This window comes from Triturus cristatus, chromosome 2_1, assembly GCF_964204655.1.
Source record: "Triturus cristatus chromosome 2_1, aTriCri1.1, whole genome shotgun sequence".
Classification (NCBI taxonomy): domain Eukaryota; kingdom Metazoa; phylum Chordata; class Amphibia; order Caudata; family Salamandridae; genus Triturus; species Triturus cristatus.
The window spans coordinates 937,165,827-937,189,040 of NC_140581.1; positions in this window are offsets into that span (position 1 = coordinate 937,165,827).

Here is a 23,214-nt window from a genome sequence, read left to right on the forward strand (position 1 = left end):
GCGTCTTGTGCCTTGATACCACCTCACGCATATGGTCTTCAGTCAAATTCAAAAGCAGCCTACCTACCTTAGGCTAAGGAGTTTTCCACTTGGAGGCCGCACATGGGGACGTCACCCTCATTTAGCAGGGTCCCAAATTGCCTGCAGTCATCCTCTTTACAGTAGCTGGGCGTTCGTGGGCGTTTGTGGGCGTCCTTCAAAGGAAGGAAGGAAGGGGGTGTATAAAGGCCCAGCCCAGCCCAGCCCAGCCCAGCCCAGCCCAGCCCAGCCCAGCCCAGCGCTGTGCTTTGCTTTGTCCTGATGCAGCAGGCATGATGCAGACCCGCTGAAGCAAAGGCCTGACTCTAACATTTTCTGCCTCTTGAAGAAAACAACCTTTCTACCTTCTTATTGCAACTAATAAAGGGAGTTTCACTTGCATCAAACTTTACCCATCATTTCATTAGCCACAGCTCATTCCTGACCTTTATTCCTAGCCAACCTCATAGGCACCAAACCTCTGATTTGAGAGATTGGCTCACACCAAAATGAAAAATAACCCCCATCCAACCTATTTTCCTATCCGTGTAGCACCTTCCTCGCATTCTTCTAATCAGTTAAAGCCCCAGAGGCCACATTTGCGCTCCACATTATACCAAATTTAAAGGACAAATAATGAATGCATTGATAAAGGATGATAAGGCATTGCCCCTATTGCACCTGCTTGAGATAAAGGGGGATTGGTGGAAAGTCATGAGGGAAAAGATTTGTAATTTTGAGGCGCACGTGCCAAAAAGAGTGGCCACTTTTCTCCTCTGTTTTTACAAGTGAAATTAAAATTAGGAAATGAAAATAAAAGAAGAATTTGAAATGTTGCCAACTTATGACACTTTGACAGCGTTTGCGGGACTTGAACCCTTGTCCTGTGAGATCCTTTATAACCACAGGCACAAGACTTACCATTGAGCTATAGCTCCTGGTGGTCTAAAGTGTTGCAGTAGTAACTATAAACAACATATAGGCCCTGGTGTCATTGCCTGTGGCTTGTATTGCACATCAAAAGGATGACCATGCTATAGGGACGATTTGATACGCTTCAGACATGGAAACCGGTGTGGTCCAGTGGGTAAGTTCCTGACTTCCAGCCAGAGACTTAGGGTTCAAATCCCGGGTTCGGCACCAGATGACTGATGGTGGTCCAGCAGAGGTAAATTGGAGGTGGGCCAAACACACCAATTGGTAAGTAAAATGTGTGTGTGTGTGTATAGGGGGTGTGTCTGTGTGTCCTGTAAGAGTGGAGTCATGCCTGGCAAAGTGGGTGGATGGAGGATAGAGTGAATAGGAGGAGTCTAGGCAGAGTGGGTGGAGCCAGAGAAGTCCAGCAGTGGTAAGTGTGGGGTGTGTCTGTGTGGGGTGTGGGTGTGTCTGTGGGGGGTGTGGGTGTGTGTGTCTGTGTGTGGGTGTGTGTGTCTGTGTGTGGGGGTGTGTCTGTGTGTGGGGGTGTGTGGTGGTGTGTCTGTGGGGGGTGTGTCTGTGGGGGGTGTGTCTGTGTGGGGTGTGGGTGTGTCTGTGTGGGCGGGGTGTGTCTGTGTGGGCGGGGTGTGTCTGTGTGGGCAGGGTGTGTCTGTGTGGGCGGGGTGTGTCTGTGTGGGGTGTGTGTGTGTGGGCGGGGTGTGTCTGTGTGGGGGTGTGTCGGTGTGTGTGTGAGCGGGGGATGTGTGTGTGGGGGTTGTGTGTGTGGGCAGGGTGTGTCTGTGTGGGGTGTGTGTGTGTGTGGGCGGTGTTGGTGTGGGGTGTCTGTGTGTGTCGGTGTGGGTGTGTCGGTGTGGGTGTGTCTGTGTGGGGGGTTGTCTGTGTGTGAGCGGGGGTTGTCAGTGTGGGCGGTGTGTGTGTGGGCGGGGTGTCTGTGTGTGTCGGTGTGGGTGTGTCTGTGTGGGGGGTTGTCGGTGTGTCTGTGTGGGTGGGGTGTGCCTGTAGGGGGTGTGTCGGTATGTGTGGGTTGTCGGGGTGTGTCTGTGTGGGGGGTTGTCTGTGTGGGTGGGCTGTGTGTGTGGGGGGTTGTCTGTGTGTGTGGGGGGGTGTGGTGGGTGAGTGTGGGGTGTGCCTGTGTGTGGGGTCTGTGTGTGTAGGGGGTGTGTCTGTGTGGGGTAGCAGTATTAAAAGGGGTTTGGGGGTGCATTATAAAGGGTGATGGGGTACAGAATGACATGGTTTCTGGTTAATTTTTGGGGGGCTACCCATAGTTTTTATTCCTCAAAGGATTGAAACGTGGTTGGTGCACTACCAAAGCTGGGGTACCAGGATGGAACATTTGAGAGGTAATGAGATGGTGGTATCCAGATGTCATAAAAGGTGTCAGAGGCACGAGGTATGGGGATCCTGGTCCCACAGTGAGGGGTTGTCAAAAGTCCCTACTAAAGATTTCTGTCCAACCGTGACCAAATGTTGTGCAGCCTAGCTCCCTCTGTAACTTTTCCCTAGTATCTTTCTTTCCTTCCGGCAGATACCTGGAACAAGCGTCCCAAAGTTTTTCTTGGCTGCATACCCCCAGAGGTGTGCCTGACATTTATGGCCTAAAGCACCCTCACAAAGAGTGCGCTACTGACATTCTGGGAAAACCTCACTAAAATTACATTTTTATGCACCAAACGTGGTAATTCCTTATACCTGCAAAGCATCATATCGCACTTGTCAGCTTTGAGGAGGTGTGAGTGTTTTCATTTGAGGGAAATATTCATCTGTGCTTCCTCTCCCATCCGAGGACTATGGAGCTGCTGTTCCTCTCTCACATGTCCCTTCATAGAGACAGGTGTCACACACTCAACCACTCAGTAAACATGTATGCTTTGATACATTCACCTTGCTGTTTACCTTCCAAACATTCCCTCTTCACCACAAATACAGGGAAGCCATTCCTCATTGCTCATTCACTCAGTCATCGCAGTCCTACATTCCGTAGGTCCTGCAAGACCAACATGAACAAGAGGTATGTCAGCAAGCGGAAAAAAAGCCTTGGGGGAAGATTTTTTTAAATGTCACGCAACGTAGCGCAGCACCCTGCGTGGCTGCGCTGCGTTACGTGACCGGGAATGAGCAGGAGAGCGCCATATTTTTAAAGATTTGGCTCTCTCTCCTTGTCTTTCCCTTGCGCCGGCGCTGTTTCAGCTGCCGTGCGCCATGCACATAGCTTAGCGCCGCAGCGCTAGGGTGTGTGCATGAGTGTAGCGTAGGTTTTGTACAGGAAGGGTACCTTTCCTGTACAAAATACTATGCTAGGCACGATGCAAAGGTTTCCCACCTTGCATACATGCTGCACAGTGAAGTACGCATGGAAAGTGAGAAAAGCACATAGAAATGAATGCATTTCTCCTGTTTGCACCTCCTTTGAAGGGGCGTTAACTTTTGGCGCAAAACCATGTTTTCAAATCTTTGTGAATATGGTTTTGCATCAAAAAGCATGGGTTGCGGCATGGAAACACCCATGTACCACCCATGTAATGCCCCCTTGGCGCAAAGTTACCCAAAGCAGTGCTTTGCGCTCCTTACAGGGCACTTTCCAGCGCAAAAGCAGTTTTGCGCTGGAAAGAAAATCCGAAAAAATAAAATTTGCGCTAGTTTGTGTCACTATTGTGGAGCTAAAGCAGCGCGAAACAAATGGAAACCTCCCCCTTGGTGTGCTCTTATATTCATACTGCTGCCCTCTAGTAACGCTACACAGTAACTGCAGCATAATAGTGGGAATGGGAAGAAGGCTGTCCAATGCAAATATTGTTCTCCCAAGCTACCTTTCTTCTGAGATGGTCGGCGTCTTGTGCCTTGATACCACCTCACGCATATGGTCTTCAGTCAAATTCAAAAGCAGCCTACCTACCTTAGGCTAAGGAGTTTTCCACTTGGATGCCGCACATGGGGACGTCACCCTCATTTAGCAGGGTCCCAAATTGCCTGCAGTCATCCTCTTTACAGTAGCTGGGCGTTCGTGGGCGTTTGTGGGCCTCCTTCAAAGGAAGGAAGGAAGGGGGTGTATAAAGGCCCAGCCCAGCCCAGCCCAGCCCAGCCCAGCCCAGCGCTGTGCTTTGCTTTGTCCTGATGCAGCAGGCATGATGCAGACCCGCTGAAGCAAAGGCCTGACTCTAACATTTTCTGCCTCTTGAAGAAAACAACCTTTCTACCTTCTTATTGCAACTAATAAAGGGAGTTTCACTTGCATCAAACTTTACCCATCATTTCATTAGCCACAGCTCATTCCTGACCTTTATTCCTAGCCAACCTCATAGGCACCAAACCTCTGATTTGAGAGATTGGCTCACACCAAAATGAAAAATAACCCCCATCCAACCTATTTTCCTATCCGTGTAGCACCTTCCTCGCATTCTTCTAATCAGTTAAAGCCCCAGAGGCCACATTTGCGCTCCACATTATACCAAATTTAAAGGACAAATAATGAATGCATTGATAAAGGATGATAAGGCATTGCCCCTATTGCACCTGCTTGAGATAAAGGGGGATTGGTGGAAAGTCATGAGGGAAAAGATTTGTAATTTTGAGGCGCACGTGCCAAAAAGAGTGGCCACTTTTCTCCTCTGTTTTTACAAGTGAAATTAAAATTAGGAAATGAAAATAAAAGAAGAATTTGAAATGTTGCCAACTTATGACACTTTGACAGCGTTTGCGGGACTTGAACCCTTGTCCTGTGAGATCCTTTATAACCACAGGCACAAGACTTACCATTGAGCTATAGCTCCTGGTGGTCTAAAGTGTTGCAGTAGTAACTATAAACAACATATAGGCCCTGGTGTCATTGCCTGTGGCTTGTATTGCACATCAAAAGGATGACCATGCTATAGGGACGATTTGATACGCTTCAGACATGGAAACCGGTGTGGTCCAGTGGGTAAGTTCCTGACTTCCAGCCAGAGACTTAGGGTTCAAATCCCGGGTTCGGCACCAGATGACTGATGGTGGTCCAGCAGAGGTAAATTGGAGGTGGGCCAAACACACCAATTGGTAAGTAAAATGTGTGTGTGTGTGTGTATAGGGGGTGTGTCTGTGTGTCCTGTAAGAGTGGAGTCATGCCTGGCAAAGTGGGTGGATGGAGGATAGAGTGAATAGGAGGAGTCTGGGCAGAGTGGGTGGAGCCAGAGAAGTCCAGCAGTGGTAAGTGTGGGGTGTGTCTGTGTGGGTGTGGGTGTGTCTGGGGTAGGGTGTGTCTGTGGGGGGTGTGGGTGTGTGTGTCTGTGTGTGGGGGTGTGTGGTGGTGTGTCTGTGTGGGGGGTGTGTCTGTGGGGGGTGTGTCTGTGGGGGGTGTGTCTGTGTGGGGTGTGGGTGTGTCTGTGTGGGCGGGGTGTGTCTGTGTGGGCGGGGTGTGTCTGTGTGGGTGGGGTGTGTCTGTGTGGGGTGTGTGTGTGTGGGCGGGGTGTGTCAGTGTGTGTGAGCGGGGTGTGTGTGTGAGCGGGGGATGTGTGTGTGGGGGTTGTGTGTGTGGGCAGGGTGTGTCTGTGTGGGGTGTGTGTGTGTGTGGGGGCGGTGTTGGTGTGGGGTGTCTGTGTGTGTCGGTGTGGGTGTGTCTGTGTGGGGGGTTGTCTGTGTGTGAGCGGGGGTTGTCAGTGTGGGCGGTGTGTGTGTGGGCGGGGTGTCTGTGTGTGTCGGTGTGGGTGTGTCTGTGTGGGGGGTTGTCGGTGTGTCTGTGTGGGTGGGGTGTGCCTGTAGGGGGTGTGTCGGTATGTGTGGGTTGTCGGGGTGTGTCGGTGGGGGTGTGTGTCTGTGTGGGGGGTTGTCTGTGTGTGGGGGGTTGTCTGTGTGGGTGGGCTGTGTGTGTGGGGGGTTGTCTGTGTGTGTGGGGGGGTGTGGTGGGTGAGTGTGGGGTGTGCCTGTGTGTGGGGTCTGTGTGTGTAGGGGGTGTGTCTGTGTGGGGTAGCAGTATTAAAAGGGGTTTGGGGGTGCATTATAAAGGGTGATGGGGTACAGAATGACATGGTTTCTGGTTAATTTTGGGGGGGCTACCCATAGTTTTTATTCCTCAAAGGATTGAAACGTGGTTGGTGCACTACCAAAGCTGGGGTACCAGGATGGAACATTTGAGAGGTAATGAGATGGTGGTATCCAGATGTCATAAAAGGTGTCAGAGGCACGAGGTATGGGGATCCTGGTCCCACAGTGAGGGGTTGTCAAAAGTCCCTACTAAAGATTTCTGTCCAACCGTGACCAAATGTTGTGCAGCCTAGCTCCCTCTGTAACTTTTCCCTAGTATCTTTCTTTCCTTCCGGCAGATACCTGGAACAAGCGTCCCAAAGTTTTTCTTGGCTGCATACCCCCAGAGGTGTGCCTGACATTTATGGCCTAAAGCACCCTCACAAAGAGTGCGCTACTGACATTCTGGGAAAACCTCACTAAAATTACATTTTTATGCACCAAACGTGGTAATTCCTTATACCTGCAAAGCATCATATCGCACTTGTCAGCTTTGAGGAGGTGTGAGTGTTTTCATTTGAGGGAAATATTCATCTGTGCTTCCTCTCCCATCCGAGGACTATGGAGCTGCTGTTCCTCTCTCACATGTCCCTTCATAGAGACAGGTGTCACACACTCAACCACTCAGTAAACATGTATGCTTTGATACATTCACCTTGCTGTTTACCTTCCAAACATTCCCTCTTCACCACAAATACAGGGAAGCCATTCCTCATTGCTCATTCACTCAGTCATCGCAGTCCTACATTCCGTAGGTCCTGCAAGACCAACATGAACAAGAGGTATGTCAGCAAGCGGAAAAAAAGCCTTGGGGGAAGATTTTTTTAAATGTCACGCAACGTAGCGCAGCACCCTGCGTGGCTGCGCTGCGTTACGTGACCGGGAATGAGCAGGAGTGCGCCATATTTTTAAAGATTTGGCTCTCTCTCCTTGTCTTTCCCTTGCGCCGGCGCTGATTTCAGCTGCCGTGCGCCATGCACATAGCTTAGCGCCGCAGCGCTAGGGTGTGTGCATGAGTGTAGCGTAGGTTTTGTACAGGAAGGGTACCTTTCCTGTACAAAATACTATGCTAGGCACGATGCAAAGGTTTCCCACCTTGCATACATGCTGCACAGTGAAGTACGCATGGAAAGTGAGAAAAGCACATAGAAATGAATGCATTTCTCCTGTTTGCACCTCCTTTGAAGGGGCGTTAACTTTTGGCGCAAAACCATGTTTTCAAATCTTTGTGAATATGGTTTTGCATCAAAAAGCATGGGTTGCGGCATGGAAACACCCATGTACCACCCATGTAATGCCCCCTTGGCGCAAAGTTACCCAAAGCAGTGCTTTGCGCTCCGTACAGGGCACTTTCCAGCGCAAAAGCAGTTTTGCGCTGGAAAGAAAATCAGAAAAAATAAAATTTGCGCTAGTTTGTGTCACTATTGTGGAGCTAAAGCAGCGCGAAACAAATTGAAACCTCCCCCTTGGTGTGCTCTTATATTCATACTGCTGCCCTCTAGTAACGCTACACAGTAACTGCAGCATAATAGTGGGAATGGGAAGAAGGCTGTCCAATGCAAATATTGTTCTCCCAAGCTACCTTTCTTCTGTTATGGTCGGCGTCTTGTGCCTTGATACCACCTCACGCATATGGTCTTCAGTCAAATTCAAAAGCAGCCTACCTACCTTAGGCTAAGGAGTTTTCCACTTGGAGGCCGCACATGGGGACGTCACCCTCATTTAGCAGGGTCCCAAATTGCCTGCAGTCATCCTCTTTACAGTAGCTGGGCGTTCGTGGGCGTTTGTGGGCGTCCTTCAAAGGAAGGAAGGAAGGGGGTGTATAAAGGCCCAGCCCAGCCCAGCCCAGCCCAGCCCAGCCCAGCCCAGCCCAGCCCAGCCCAGCGCTGTGCTTTGCTTTGTCCTGATGCAGCAGGCATGATGCAGACCCGCTGAAGCAAAGGCCTGACTCTAACATTTTCTGCCTCTTGAAGAAAACAACCTTTCTACCTTCTTATTGCAACTAATAAAGGGAGTTTCACTTGCATCAAACTTTACCCATCATTTCATTAGCCACAGCTCATTCCTGACCTTTATTCCTAGCCAACCTCATAGGCACCAAACCTCTGATTTGAGAGATTGGCTCACACCAAAATGAAAAATAACCCCCATCCAACCTATTTTCCTATCCGTGTAGCACCTTCCTCGCATTCTTCTAATCAGTTAAAGCCCCAGAGGCCACATTTGCGCTCCACATTATACCAAATTTAAAGGACAAATAATGAATGCATTGATAAAGGATGATAAGGCATTGCCCCTATTGCACCTGCTTGAGATAAAGGGGGATTGGTGGAAAGTCATGAGGGAAAAGATTTGTAATTTTGAGGCGCACGTGCCAAAAAGAGTGGCCACTTTTCTCCTCTGTTTTTACAAGTGAAATTAAAATTAGGAAATGAAAATAAAAGAAGAATTTGAAATGTTGCCAACTTATGACACTTTGACAGCGTTTGCGGGACTTGAACCCTTGTCCTGTGAGATCCTTTATAACCACAGGCACAAGACTTACCATTGAGCTATAGCTCCTGGTGGTCTAAAGTGTTGCAGTAGTAACTATAAACAACATATAGGCCCTGGTGTCATTGCCTGTGGCTTGTATTGCACATCAAAAGGATGACCATGCTATAGGGATGATTTGATACGCTTCAGACATGGAAACCGGTGTGGTCCAGTGGGTAAGTTCCTGACTTCCAGCCAGAGACTTAGGGTTCAAATCCCGGGTTCGGCACCAGATGACTGATGGTGGTCCAGCAGAGGTAAATTGGAGGTGGGCCAAACACACCAATTGGTAAGTAAAATGTGTGTGTGTGTGTGTAGGGGGTGTGTCTGTGTGTCCTGTAAGAGTGGAGTCATGCCTGGCAAAGTGGGTGGATGGAGGATAGAGTGAATAGGAGGAGTCTAGGCAGAGTGGGTGGAGCCAGAGAAGTTCAGCAGTGGTAAGTGGGGGGTGTGTCTGTGTGGGGTGTGGGTGTGTCTGGGGGAGGGTGTGTCTGTGGGGGTGTGTCTGTGGGGGGGGTGTGTGTGGGCGGTGTGTCGGTGTGGGTGTGTCTGTGTGTGGGGGTGTGTGTGGGCGGTGTGTCGGTGTGGGTGTGTCTGTGTGGGCGGGGTGTGTCTGTGTGGGCGGGGTGTGTGTGTGTGGGGGTGTGTGTGTGTGGGGGTTGTGTGGGTGGGGTGTGTCTGTGTGGGGGGTTGTCGGTGTGGGTGTGTCTGTGTGTGTGAGCGGGGTGTGTGTGGGGTGTGTGTGGTGGGTGTGTGTGTCGGTGTGTCTGTGGGGGTGTGTGTGTCTGTGGGGGTGTGTGTGTCTGTGTGGGCAGGGTGTGTCTGTGTGGGCTGAGTGTGTGGGCGGTGTTGGTGTGGGGTGTCCGTGTGTGAGCGGGGTGTGTCTGTGTGGGGGGTTGTGTCTGTGTGGGGGGTTGTCAGTGTGGGTGTGTCTGTGTGGGCGGGGTGTGTGTGTGTGTCTGTGTGGCTAGGGTGTGTCTGTGTGGGGGTGTGGCTGTGTGTGGGCGGTGTGTGTGTGGGCGGTGTTGGTGTGGGGTGTCTGTGTGGGCGGGCTCTGTGTGTGAGCAGGGTGTGTCTGTGGGGGGTGTGTCTGTGTGGGCGGTGTGTGGTGTGGGGGTGTGTCAGTGTGGTTCTGTGTGGGCGGGGTGGGTGTCTGTGTGGGGTGTGTGTGGGTGTGTCTGTAGGAGGTGTCTGTGTGTGTAGGGGGTGTGTCTGTGTGGGGTAGCAGTATTAAAAGGGGTTTGGGGGTGCATTATAAAGGGTGATGGGGTACAGAATGACATGGTTTCTGGTTAATTTTTGGGGGGCTACCCATAGTTTTTATTCCTCAAAGGATTGAAACGTGGTTGGTGCACTACCAAAGCTGGGGTACCAGGATGGAACATTTGAGAGGTAATGAGATGGTGGTATCCAGATGTCATAAAAGGTGTCAGAGGCACGAGGTATGGGGATCCTGGTCCCACAGTGAGGGGTTGTCAAAAGTCCCTACTAAAGATTTCTGTCCAACCGTGACCAAATGTTGTGCAGCCTAGCTCCCTCTGTAACTTTTCCCTAGTATCTTTCTTTCCTTCCGGCAGATACCTGGAACAAGCGTCCCAAAGTTTTTCTTGGCTGCATACCCCCAGAGGTGTGCCTGACATTTATGGCCTAAAGCACCCTCACAAAGAGTGCGCTACTGACATTCTGGGAAAACCTCACTAAAATTACATTTTTATGCACCAAACGTGGTAATTCCTTATACCTGCAAAGCATCATATCGCACTTGTCAGCTTTGAGGAGGTGTGAGTGTTTTCATTTGAGGGAAATATTCATCTGTGCTTCCTCTCCCATCCGAGGACTATGGAGCTGCTGTTCCTCTCTCACATGTCCCTTCATAGAGACAGGTGTCACACACTCAACCACTCAGTAAACATGTATGCTTTGATACATTCACCTTGCTGTTTACCTTCCAAACATTCCCTCTTCACCACAAATACAGGGAAGCCATTCCTCATTGCTCATTCACTCAGTCATCGCAGTCCTACATTCCGTAGGTCCTGCAAGACCAACATGAACAAGAGGTATGTCAGCAAGCGGAAAAAAAGCCTTGGGGGAAGATTTTTTTAAATGTCACGCAACGTAGCGCAGCACCCTGCGTGGCTGCGCTGCGTTACGTGACCGGGAATGAGCAGGAGAGCGCCATATTTTTAAAGATTTGGCTCTCTCTCCTTGTCTTTCCCTTGCGCCGGCGCTGTTTCAGCTGCCGTGCGCCATGCACATAGCTTAGCGCCGCAGCGCTAGGGTGTGTGCATGAGTGTAGCGTAGGTTTTGTACAGGAAGGGTACCTTTCCTGTACAAAATACTATGCTAGGCACGATGCAAAGGTTTCCCACCTTGCATACATGCTGCACAGTGAAGTACGCATGGAAAGTGAGAAAAGCACATAGAAATGAATGCATTTCTCCTGTTTGCACCTCCTTTGAAGGGGCGTTAACTTTTGGCGCAAAACCATGTTTTCAAATCTTTGTGAATATGGTTTTGCATCAAAAAGCATGGGTTGCGGCATGGAAACACCCATGTACCACCCATGTAATGCCCCCTTGGCGCAAAGTTACCCAAAGCAGTGCTTTGCGCTCCTTACAGGGCACTTTCCAGCGCAAAAGCAGTTTTGCGCTGGAAAGAAAATCCGAAAAAATAAAATTTGCGCTAGTTTGTGTCACTATTGTGGAGCTAAAGCAGCGCGAAACAAATGGAAACCTCCCCCTTGGTGTGCTCTTATATTCATACTGCTGCCCTCTAGTAACGCTACACAGTAACTGCAGCATAATAGTGGGAATGGGAAGAAGGCTGTCCAATGCAAATATTGTTCTCCCAAGCTACCTTTCTTCTGAGATGGTCGGCGTCTTGTGCCTTGATACCACCTCACGCATATGGTCTTCAGTCAAATTCAAAAGCAGCCTACCTACCTTAGGCTAAGGAGTTTTCCACTTGGAGGCCGCACATGGGGACGTCACCCTCATTTAGCAGGGTCCCAAATTGCCTGCAGTCATCCTCTTTACAGTAGCTGGGCGTTCGTGGGCGTTTGTGGGCCTCCTTCAAAGGAAGGAAGGAAGGGGGTGTATAAAGGCCCAGCCCAGCCCAGCCCAGCCCAGCCCAGCCCAGCGCTGTGCTTTGCTTTGTCCTGATGCAGCAGGCATGATGCAGACCCGCTGAAGCAAAGGCCTGACTCTAACATTTTCTGCCTCTTGAAGAAAACAACCTTTCTACCTTCTTATTGCAACTAATAAAGGGAGTTTCACTTGCATCAAACTTTACCCATCATTTCATTAGCCACAGCTCATTCCTGACCTTTATTCCTAGCCAACCTCATAGGCACCAAACCTCTGATTTGAGAGATTGGCTCACACCAAAATGAAAAATAACCCCCATCCAACCTATTTTCCTATCCGTGTAGCACCTTCCTCGCATTCTTCTAATCAGTTAAAGCCCCAGAGGCCACATTTGCGCTCCACATTATACCAAATTTAAAGGACAAATAATGAATGCATTGATAAAGGATGATAAGGCATTGCCCCTATTGCACCTGCTTGAGATAAAGGGGGATTGGTGGAAAGTCATGAGGGAAAAGATTTGTAATTTTGAGGCGCACGTGCCAAAAAGAGTGGCCACTTTTCTCCTCTGTTTTTACAAGTGAAATTAAAATTAGGAAATGAAAATAAAAGAAGAATTTGAAATGTTGCCAACTTATGACACTTTGACAGCGTTTGCGGGACTTGAACCCTTGTCCTGTGAGATCCTTTATAACCACAGGCACAAGACTTACCATTGAGCTATAGCTCCTGGTGGTCTAAAGTGTTGCAGTAGTAACTATAAACAACATATAGGCCCTGGTGTCATTGCCTGTGGCTTGTATTGCACATCAAAAGGATGACCATGCTATAGGGATGATTTGATACGCTTCAGACATGGAAACCGGTGTGGTCCAGTGGGTAAGTTCCTGACTTCCAGCCAGAGACTTAGGGTTCAAATCCCGGGTTCGGCACCAGATGACTGATGGTGGTCCAGCAGAGGTAAATTGGAGGTGGGCCAAACACACCAATTGGTAAGTAAAATGTGTGTGTGTGTAGGGGGTGTGTCTGTGTGTCCTGTAAGAGTGGAGTCATGCCTGGCAAAGTGGGTGGATGGAGGATAGAGTGAATAGGAGGAGTCTAGGCAGAGTGGGTGGAGCCAGAGAAGTTCAGCAGTGGTAAGTGGGGGGTGTGTCTGTGTGGGGTGTGGGTGTGTCTGGGGGAGGGTGTGTCTGTGGGGGTGTGTCTGTGGGGGGTGTGTGTGTGTGTGTCTGTGTGTGGGGGTGTGTGTGGGCGGTGTGTCGGTGTGGGTGTGTCTGTGTGGGCGGGGTGTGTCTGTGTGGGCGGGGTGTGTCTGTGTGGGGGTGTGTGTGTGTGGGGGTTGTGTGGGTGGGGTGTGTCTGTGTGGGGGGTTGTCGGTGTGGGTGTGTCTGTGTGTGTGAGCGGGGTGTGTGGGGTGTGTGTGTCGGTGTGTCTGTGGGTGTGTGTGTCGGTGTGTCTGTGGGTGTGTGTGTCTGTGGGGGTGTGTGTGTCTGTGTGGGCAGGGTGTGTCTGTGTGGGCTGAGTGTGTGGGCGGTGTTGGTGTGGGGTGTCCGTGTGTGAGCGGGGTGTGTCTGTGTGGGGGGTTGTGTCTGTGTGGGGGGTTGTCAGTGTGGGTGTGTCTGTGTGGGCGGGGTGTGTGTCTGTGTGGCTAGGGTGTGTCTGTGTGGGGGTGTGGCTGTGTGTGGGCGGTGTGTGTGTGGGCGGTGTTGGTGTGGGGTGTCTGTGTGGGCGGGCTCTGTGTGTGAGCAGGGTGTGTCTGTGGGGGGTGTGTCTGTGTGGGCGGTGTGTGGTGTGGGGGTGTGTCAGTGTGGTTCTGTGTGGGCGGGGTGGGTGTCTGTGTGGGGTGTGTGTGGGTGTGTCTGTAGGAGGTGTCTGTGTGTGTAGGGGGTGTGTCTGTGTGGGGTAGCAGTATTAAAAGGGGTTTGGGGGTGCATTATAAAGGGTGATGGGGTACAGAATGACATGGTTTCTGGTTAATTTTTGGGGGGCTACCCATAGTTTTTATTCCTCAAAGGATTGAAACGTGGTTGGTGCACTACCAAAGCTGGGGTACCAGGATGGAACATTTGAGAGGTAATGAGATGGTGGTATCCAGATGTCATAAAAGGTGTCAGAGGCACGAGGTATGGGGATCCTGGTCCCACAGTGAGGGGTTGTCAAAAGTCCCTACTAAAGATTTCTGTCCAACCGTGACCAAATGTTGTGCAGCCTAGCTCCCTCTGTAACTTTTCCCTAGTATCTTTCTTTCCTTCCGGCAGATACCTGGAACAAGCGTCCCAAAGTTTTTCTTGGCTGCATACCCCCAGAGGTGTGCCTGACATTTATGGCCTAAAGCACCCTCACAAAGAGTGCGCTACTGACATTCTGGGAAAACCTCACTAAAATTACATTTTTATGCACCAAACGTGGTAATTCCTTATACCTGCAAAGCATCATATCGCACTTGTCAGCTTTGAGGAGGTGTGAGTGTTTTCATTTGAGGGAAATATTCATCTGTGCTTCCTCTCCCATCCGAGGACTATGGAGCTGCTGTTCCTCTCTCACATGTCCCTTCATAGAGACAGGTGTCACACACTCAACCACTCAGTAAACATGTATGCTTTGATACATTCACCTTGCTGTTTACCTTCCAAACATTCCCTCTTCACCACAAATACAGGGAAGCCATTCCTCATTGCTCATTCACTCAGTCATCGCAGTCCTACATTCCGTAGGTCCTGCAAGACCAACATGAACAAGAGGTATGTCAGCAAGCGGAAAAAAAGCCTTGGGGGAAGATTTTTTTAAATGTCACGCAACGTAGCGCAGCACCCTGCGTGGCTGCGCTGCGTTACGTGACCGGGAATGAGCAGGAGAGCGCCATATTTTTAAAGATTTGGCTCTCTCTCCTTGTCTTTCCCTTGCGCCGGCGCTGTTTCAGCTGCCGTGCGCCATGCACATAGCTTAGCGCCGCAGCGCTAGGGTGTGTGCATGAGTGTAGCGTAGGTTTTGTACAGGAAGGGTACCTTTCCTGTACAAAATACTATGCTAGGCACGATGCAAAGGTTTCCCACCTTGCATACATGCTGCACAGTGAAGTACGCATGGAAAGTGAGAAAAGCACATAGAAATGAATGCATTTCTCCTGTTTGCACCTCCTTTGAAGGGGCGTTAACTTTTGGCGCAAAACCATGTTTTCAAATCTTTGTGAATATGGTTTTGCATCAAAAAGCATGGGTTGCGGCATGGAAACACCCATGTACCACCCATGTAATGCCCCCTTGGCGCAAAGTTACCCAAAGCAGTGCTTTGCGCTCCTTACAGGGCACTTTCCAGCGCAAAAGCAGTTTTGCGCTGGAAAGAAAATCCGAAAAAATAAAATTTGCGCTAGTTTGTGTCACTATTGTGGAGCTAAAGCAGCGCGAAACAAATGGAAACCTCCCCCTTGGTGTGCTCTTATATTCATACTGCTGCCCTCTAGTAACGCTACACAGTAACTGCAGCATAATAGTGGGAATGGGAAGAAGGCTGTCCAATGCAAATATTGTTCTCCCAAGCTACCTTTCTTCTGAGATGGTCGGCGTCTTGTGCCTTGATACCACCTCACGCATATGGTCTTCAGTCAAATTCAAAAGCAGCCTACCTACCTTAGGCTAAGGAGTTTTCCACTTGGATGCCGCACATGGGGACGTCACCCTCATTTAGCAGGGTCCCAAATTGCCTGCAGTCATCCTCTTTACAGTAGCTGGGCGTTCGTGGGCGTTTGTGGGCCTCCTTCAAAGGAAGGAAGGAAGGGGGTGTATAAAGGCCCAGCCCAGCCCAGCCCAGCCCAGCCCAGCCCAGCGCTGTGCTTTGCTTTGTCCTGATGCAGCAGGCATGATGCAGACCCGCTGAAGCAAAGGCCTGACTCTAACATTTTCTGCCTCTTGAAGAAAACAACCTTTCTACCTTCTTATTGCAACTAATAAAGGGAGTTTCACTTGCATCAAACTTTACCCATCATTTCATTAGCCACAGCTCATTCCTGACCTTTATTCCTAGCCAACCTCATAGGCACCAAACCTCTGATTTGAGAGATTGGCTCACACCAAAATGAAAAATAACCCCCATCCAACCTATTTTCCTATCCGTGTAGCACCTTCCTCGCATTCTTCTAATCAGTTAAAGCCCCAGAGGCCACATTTGCGCTCCACATTATACCAAATTTAAAGGACAAATAATGAATGCATTGATAAAGGATGATAAGGCATTGCCCCTATTGCACCTGCTTGAGATAAAGGGGGATTGGTGGAAAGTCATGAGGGAAAAGATTTGTAATTTTGAGGCGCACGTGCCAAAAAGAGTGGCCACTTTTCTCCTCTGTTTTTACAAGTGAAATTAAAATTAGGAAATGAAAATAAAAGAAGAATTTGAAATGTTGCCAACTTATGACACTTTGACAGCGTTTGCGGGACTTGAACCCTTGTCCTGTGAGATCCTTTATAACCACAGGCACAAGACTTACCATTGAGCTATAGCTCCTGGTGGTCTAAAGTGTTGCAGTAGTAACTATAAACAACATATAGGCCCTGGTGTCATTGCCTGTGGCTTGTATTGCACATCAAAAGGATGACCATGCTATAGGGACGATTTGATACGCTTCAGACATGGAAACCGGTGTGGTCCAGTGGGTAAGTTCCTGACTTCCAGCCAGAGACTTAGGGTTCAAATCCCGGGTTCGGCACCAGATGACTGATGGTGGTCCAGCAGAGGTAAATTGGAGGTGGGCCAAACACACCAATTGGTAAGTAAAATGTGTGTGTGTGTGTGTATAGGGGGTGTGTCTGTGTGTCCTGTAAGAGTGGAGTCATGCCTGGCAAAGTGGGTGGATGGAGGATAGAGTGAATAGGAGGAGTCTGGGCAGAGTGGGTGGAGCCAGAGAAGTCCAGCAGTGGTAAGTGTGGGGTGTGTCTGTGTGGGTGTGGGTGTGTCTGGGGTAGGGTGTGTCTGTGGGGGGTGTGGGTGTGTGTGTCTGTGTGTGGGGGTGTGTGGTGGTGTGTCTGTGTGGGGGGTGTGTCTGTGGGGGGTGTGTCTGTGGGGGGTGTGTCTGTGTGGGGTGTGGGTGTGTCTGTGTGGGCGGGGTGTGTCTGTGTGGGCGGGGTGTGTCTGTGTGGGCGGGGTGTGTCTGTGTGGGGTGTGTGTGTGTGGGCGGGGTGTGTCAGTGTGTGTGAGCGGGGTGTGTGTGTGAGCGGGGGATGTGTGTGTGGGGGTTGTGTGTGTGGGCAGGGTGTGTCTGTGTGGGGTGTGTGTGTGTGTGGGGGCGGTGTTGGTGTGGGGTGTCTGTGTGTGTCGGTGTGGGTGTGTCTGTGTGGGGGGTTGTCTGTGTGTGAGCGGGGGTTGTCAGTGTGGGCGGTGTGTGTGTGGGCGGGGTGTCTGTGTGTGTCGGTGTGGGTGTGTCTGTGTGGGGGGTTGTCGGTGTGTCTGTGTGGGTGGGGTGTGCCTGTAGGGGGTGTGTCGGTATGTGTGGGTTGTCGGGGTGTGTCGGTGGGGGTGTGTGTCTGTGTGGGGGGTTGTCTGTGTGTGGGGGGTTGTCTGTGTGGGTGGGCTGTGTGTGTGGGGGGTTGTCTGTGTGTGTGGGGGGGTGTGGTGGGTGAGTGTGGGGTGTGCCTGTGTGTGGGGTCTGTGTGTGTAGGGGGTGTGTCTGTGTGGGGTAGCAGTATTAAAAGGGGTTTGGGGGTGCATTATAAAGGGTGATGGGGTACAGAATGACATGGTTTCTGGTTAATTTTGGGGGGGCTACCCATAGTTTTTATTCCTCAAAGGATTGAAACGTGGTTGGTGCACTACCAAAGCTGGGGTACCAGGATGGAACATTTGAGAGGTAATGAGATGGTGGTATCCAGATGTCATAAAAGGTGTCAGAGGCACGAGGTATGGGGATCCTGGTCCCACAGTGAGGGGTTGTCAAAAGTCCCTACTAAAGATTTCTGTCCAACCGTGACCAAATGTTGTGCAGCCTAGCTCCCTCTGTAACTTTTCCCTAGTATCTTTCTTTCCTTCCGGCAGATACCTGGAACAAGCGTCCCAAAGTTTTTCTTGGCTGCATACCCCCAGAGGTGTGCCTGACATTTATGGCCTAAAGCACCCTCACAAAGAGTGCGCTACTGACATTCTGGGAAAACCTCACTAAAATTACATTTTTATGCACCAAACGTGGTAATTCCTTATACCTGCAAAGCATCATATCGCACTTGTCAGCTTTGAGGAGGTGTGAGTGTTTTCATTTGAGGGAAATATTCATCTGTGCTTCCTCTCCCATCCGAGGACTATGGAGCTGCTGTTCCTCTCTCACATGTCCCTTCATAGAGACAGGTGTCACACACTCAACCACTCAGTAAACATGTATGCTTTGATACATTCACCTTGCTGTTTACCTTCCAAACATTCCCTCTTCACCACAAATACAGGGAAGCCATTCCTCATTGCTCATTCACTCAGTCATCGCAGTCCTACATTCCGTAGGTCCTGCAAGACCAACATGAACAAGAGGTATGTCAGCAAGCGGAAAAAAAGCCTTGGGGGAAGATTTTTTTAAATGTCACGCAACGTAGCGCAGCACCCTGCGTGGCTGCGCTGCGTTACGTGACCGGGAATGAGCAGGAGTGCGCCATATTTTTAAAGATTTGGCTCTCTCTCCTTGTCTTTCCCTTGCGCCGGCGCTGATTTCAGCTGCCGTGCGCCATGCACATAGCTTAGCGCCGCAGCGCTAGGGTGTGTGCATGAGTGTAGCGTAGGTTTTGTACAGGAAGGGTACCTTTCCTGTACAAAATACTATGCTAGGCACGATGCAAAGGTTTCCCACCTTGCATACATGCTGCACAGTGAAGTACGCATGGAAAGTGAGAAAAGCACATAGAAATGAATGCATTTCTCCTGTTTGCACCTCCTTTGAAGGGGCGTTAACTTTTGGCGCAAAACCATGTTTTCAAATCTTTGTGAATATGGTTTTGCATCAAAAAGCATGGGTTGCGGCATGGAAACACCCATGTACCACCCATGTAATGCCCCCTTGGCGCAAAGTTACCCAAAGCAGTGCTTTGCGCTCCGTACAGGGCACTTTCCAGCGCAAAAGCAGTTTTGCGCTGGAAAGAAAATCAGAAAAAATAAAATTTGCGCTAGTTTGTGTCACTATTGTGGAGCTAAAGCAGCGCGAAACAAATTGAAACCTCCCCCTTGGTGTGCTCTTATATTCATACTGCTGCCCTCTAGTAACGCTACACAGTAACTGCAGCATAATAGTGGGAATGGGAAGAAGGCTGTCCAATGCAAATATTGTTCTCCCAAGCTACCTTTCTTCTGTTATGGTCGGCGTCTTGTGCCTTGATACCACCTCACGCATATGGTCTTCAGTCAAATTCAAAAGCAGCCTACCTACCTTAGGCTAAGGAGTTTTCCACTTGGAGGCCGCACATGGGGACGTCACCCTCATTTAGCAGGGTCCCAAATTGCCTGCAGTCATCCTCTTTACAGTAGCTGGGCGTTCGTGGGCGTTTGTGGGCGTCCTTCAAAGGAAGGAAGGAAGGGGGTGTATAAAGGCCCAGCCCAGCCCAGCCCAGCCCAGCCCAGCCCAGCCCAGCCCAGCCCAGCGCTGTGCTTTGCTTTGTCCTGATGCAGCAGGCATGATGCAGACCCGCTGAAGCAAAGGCCTGACTCTAACATTTTCTGCCTCTTGAAGAAAACAACCTTTCTACCTTCTTATTGCAACTAATAAAGGGAGTTTCACTTGCATCAAACTTTACCCATCATTTCATTAGCCACAGCTCATTCCTGACCTTTATTCCTAGCCAACCTCATAGGCACCAAACCTCTGATTTGAGAGATTGGCTCACACCAAAATGAAAAATAACCCCCATCCAACCTATTTTCCTATCCGTGTAGCACCTTCCTCGCATTCTTCTAATCAGTTAAAGCCCCAGAGGCCACATTTGCGCTCCACATTATACCAAATTTAAAGGACAAATAATGAATGCATTGATAAAGGATGATAAGGCATTGCCCCTATTGCACCTGCTTGAGATAAAGGGGGATTGGTGGAAAGTCATGAGGGAAAAGATTTGTAATTTTGAGGCGCACGTGCCAAAAAGAGTGGCCACTTTTCTCCTCTGTTTTTACAAGTGAAATTAAAATTAGGAAATGAAAATAAAAGAAGAATTTGAAATGTTGCCAACTTATGACACTTTGACAGCGTTTGCGGGACTTGAACCCTTGTCCTGTGAGATCCTTTATAACCACAGGCACAAGACTTACCATTGAGCTATAGCTCCTGGTGGTCTAAAGTGTTGCAGTAGTAACTATAAACAACATATAGGCCCTGGTGTCATTGCCTGTGGCTTGTATTGCACATCAAAAGGATGACCATGCTATAGGGATGATTTGATACGCTTCAGACATGGAAACCGGTGTGGTCCAGTGGGTAAGTTCCTGACTTCCAGCCAGAGACTTAGGGTTCAAATCCCGGGTTCGGCACCAGATGACTGATGGTGGTCCAGCAGAGGTAAATTGGAGGTGGGCCAAACACACCAATTGGTAAGTAAAATGTGTGTGTGTGTGTGTAGGGGGTGTGTCTGTGTGTCCTGTAAGAGTGGAGTCATGCCTGGCAAAGTGGGTGGATGGAGGATAGAGTGAATAGGAGGAGTCTAGGCAGAGTGGGTGGAGCCAGAGAAGTTCAGCAGTGGTAAGTGGGGGGTGTGTCTGTGTGGGGTGTGGGTGTGTCTGGGGGAGGGTGTGTCTGTGGGGGTGTGTCTGTGGGGGGGGTGTGTGTGGGCGGTGTGTCGGTGTGGGTGTGTCTGTGTGTGGGGGTGTGTGTGGGCGGTGTGTCGGTGTGGGTGTGTCTGTGTGGGCGGGGTGTGTCTGTGTGGGCGGGGTGTGTCTGTGTGGGGGTGTGTGTGTGTGGGGGTTGTGTGGGTGGGGTGTGTCTGTGTGGGGGGTTGTCGGTGTGGGTGTGTCTGTGTGTGTGAGCGGGGTGTGTGTGGGGTGTGTGTGGTGGGTGTGTGTGTCGGTGTGTCTGTGGGTGTGTGTGTCTGTGGGGGTGTGTGTGTCTGTGTGGGCAGGGTGTGTCTGTGTGGGCTGAGTGTGTGGGCGGTGTTGGTGTGGGGTGTCCGTGTGTGAGCGGGGTGTGTCTGTGTGGGGGGTTGTGTCTGTGTGGGGGGTTGTCAGTGTGGGTGTGTCTGTGTGGGCGGGGTGTGTGTGTGTGTCTGTGTGGCTAGGGTGTGTCTGTGTGGGGGTGTGGCTGTGTGTGGGCGGTGTGTGTGTGGGCGGTGTTGGTGTGGGGTGTCTGTGTGGGCGGGCTCTGTGTGTGAGCAGGGTGTGTCTGTGGGGGGTGTGTCTGTGTGGGCGGTGTGTGGTGTGGGGGTGTGTCAGTGTGGTTCTGTGTGGGCGGGGTGGGTGTCTGTGTGGGGTGTGTGTGGGTGTGTCTGTAGGAGGTGTCTGTGTGTGTAGGGGGTGTGTCTGTGTGGGGTAGCAGTATTAAAAGGGGTTTGGGGGTGCATTATAAAGGGTGATGGGGTACAGAATGACATGGTTTCTGGTTAATTTTTGGGGGGCTACCCATAGTTTTTATTCCTCAAAGGATTGAAACGTGGTTGGTGCACTACCAAAGCTGGGGTACCAGGATGGAACATTTGAGAGGTAATGAGATGGTGGTATCCAGATGTCATAAAAGGTGTCAGAGGCACGAGGTATGGGGATCCTGGTCCCACAGTGAGGGGTTGTCAAAAGTCCCTACTAAAGATTTCTGTCCAACCGTGACCAAATGTTGTGCAGCCTAGCTCCCTCTGTAACTTTTCCCTAGTATCTTTCTTTCCTTCCGGCAGATACCTGGAACAAGCGTCCCAAAGTTTTTCTTGGCTGCATACCCCCAGAGGTGTGCCTGACATTTATGGCCTAAAGCACCCTCACAAAGAGTGCGCTACTGACATTCTGGGAAAACCTCACTAAAATTACATTTTTATGCACCAAACGTGGTAATTCCTTATACCTGCAAAGCATCATATCGCACTTGTCAGCTTTGAGGAGGTGTGAGTGTTTTCATTTGAGGGAAATATTCATCTGTGCTTCCTCTCCCATCCGAGGACTATGGAGCTGCTGTTCCTCTCTCACATGTCCCTTCATAGAGACAGGTGTCACACACTCAACCACTCAGTAAACATGTATGCTTTGATACATTCACCTTGCTGTTTACCTTCCAAACATTCCCTCTTCACCACAAATACAGGGAAGCCATTCCTCATTGCTCATTCACTCAGTCATCGCAGTCCTACATTCCGTAGGTCCTGCAAGACCAACATGAACAAGAGGTATGTCAGCAAGCGGAAAAAAAGCCTTGGGGGAAGATTTTTTTAAATGTCACGCAACGTAGCGCAGCACCCTGCGTGGCTGCGCTGCGTTACGTGACCGGGAATGAGCAGGAGAGCGCCATATTTTTAAAGATTTGGCTCTCTCTCCTTGTCTTTCCCTTGCGCCGGCGCTGTTTCAGCTGCCGTGCGCCATGCACATAGCTTAGCGCCGCAGCGCTAGGGTGTGTGCATGAGTGTAGCGTAGGTTTTGTACAGGAAGGGTACCTTTCCTGTACAAAATACTATGCTAGGCACGATGCAAAGGTTTCCCACCTTGCATACATGCTGCACAGTGAAGTACGCATGGAAAGTGAGAAAAGCACATAGAAATGAATGCATTTCTCCTGTTTGCACCTCCTTTGAAGGGGCGTTAACTTTTGGCGCAAAACCATGTTTTCAAATCTTTGTGAATATGGTTTTGCATCAAAAAGCATGGGTTGCGGCATGGAAACACCCATGTACCACCCATGTAATGCCCCCTTGGCGCAAAGTTACCCAAAGCAGTGCTTTGCGCTCCTTACAGGGCACTTTCCAGCGCAAAAGCAGTTTTGCGCTGGAAAGAAAATCCGAAAAAATAAAATTTGCGCTAGTTTGTGTCACTATTGTGGAGCTAAAGCAGCGCGAAACAAATGGAAACCTCCCCCTTGGTGTGCTCTTATATTCATACTGCTGCCCTCTAGTAACGCTACACAGTAACTGCAGCATAATAGTGGGAATGGGAAGAAGGCTGTCCAATGCAAATATTGTTCTCCCAAGCTACCTTTCTTCTGAGATGGTCGGCGTCTTGTGCCTTGATACCACCTCACGCATATGGTCTTCAGTCAAATTCAAAAGCAGCCTACCTACCTTAGGCTAAGGAGTTTTCCACTTGGAGGCCGCACATGGGGACGTCACCCTCATTTAGCAGGGTCCCAAATTGCCTGCAGTCATCCTCTTTACAGTAGCTGGGCGTTCGTGGGCGTTTGTGGGCCTCCTTCAAAGGAAGGAAGGAAGGGGGTGTATAAAGGCCCAGCCCAGCCCAGCCCAGCCCAGCCCAGCCCAGCGCTGTGCTTTGCTTTGTCCTGATGCAGCAGGCATGATGCAGACCCGCTGAAGCAAAGGCCTGACTCTAACATTTTCTGCCTCTTGAAGAAAACAACCTTTCTACCTTCTTATTGCAACTAATAAAGGGAGTTTCACTTGCATCAAACTTTACCCATCATTTCATTAGCCACAGCTCATTCCTGACCTTTATTCCTAGCCAACCTCATAGGCACCAAACCTCTGATTTGAGAGATTGGCTCACACCA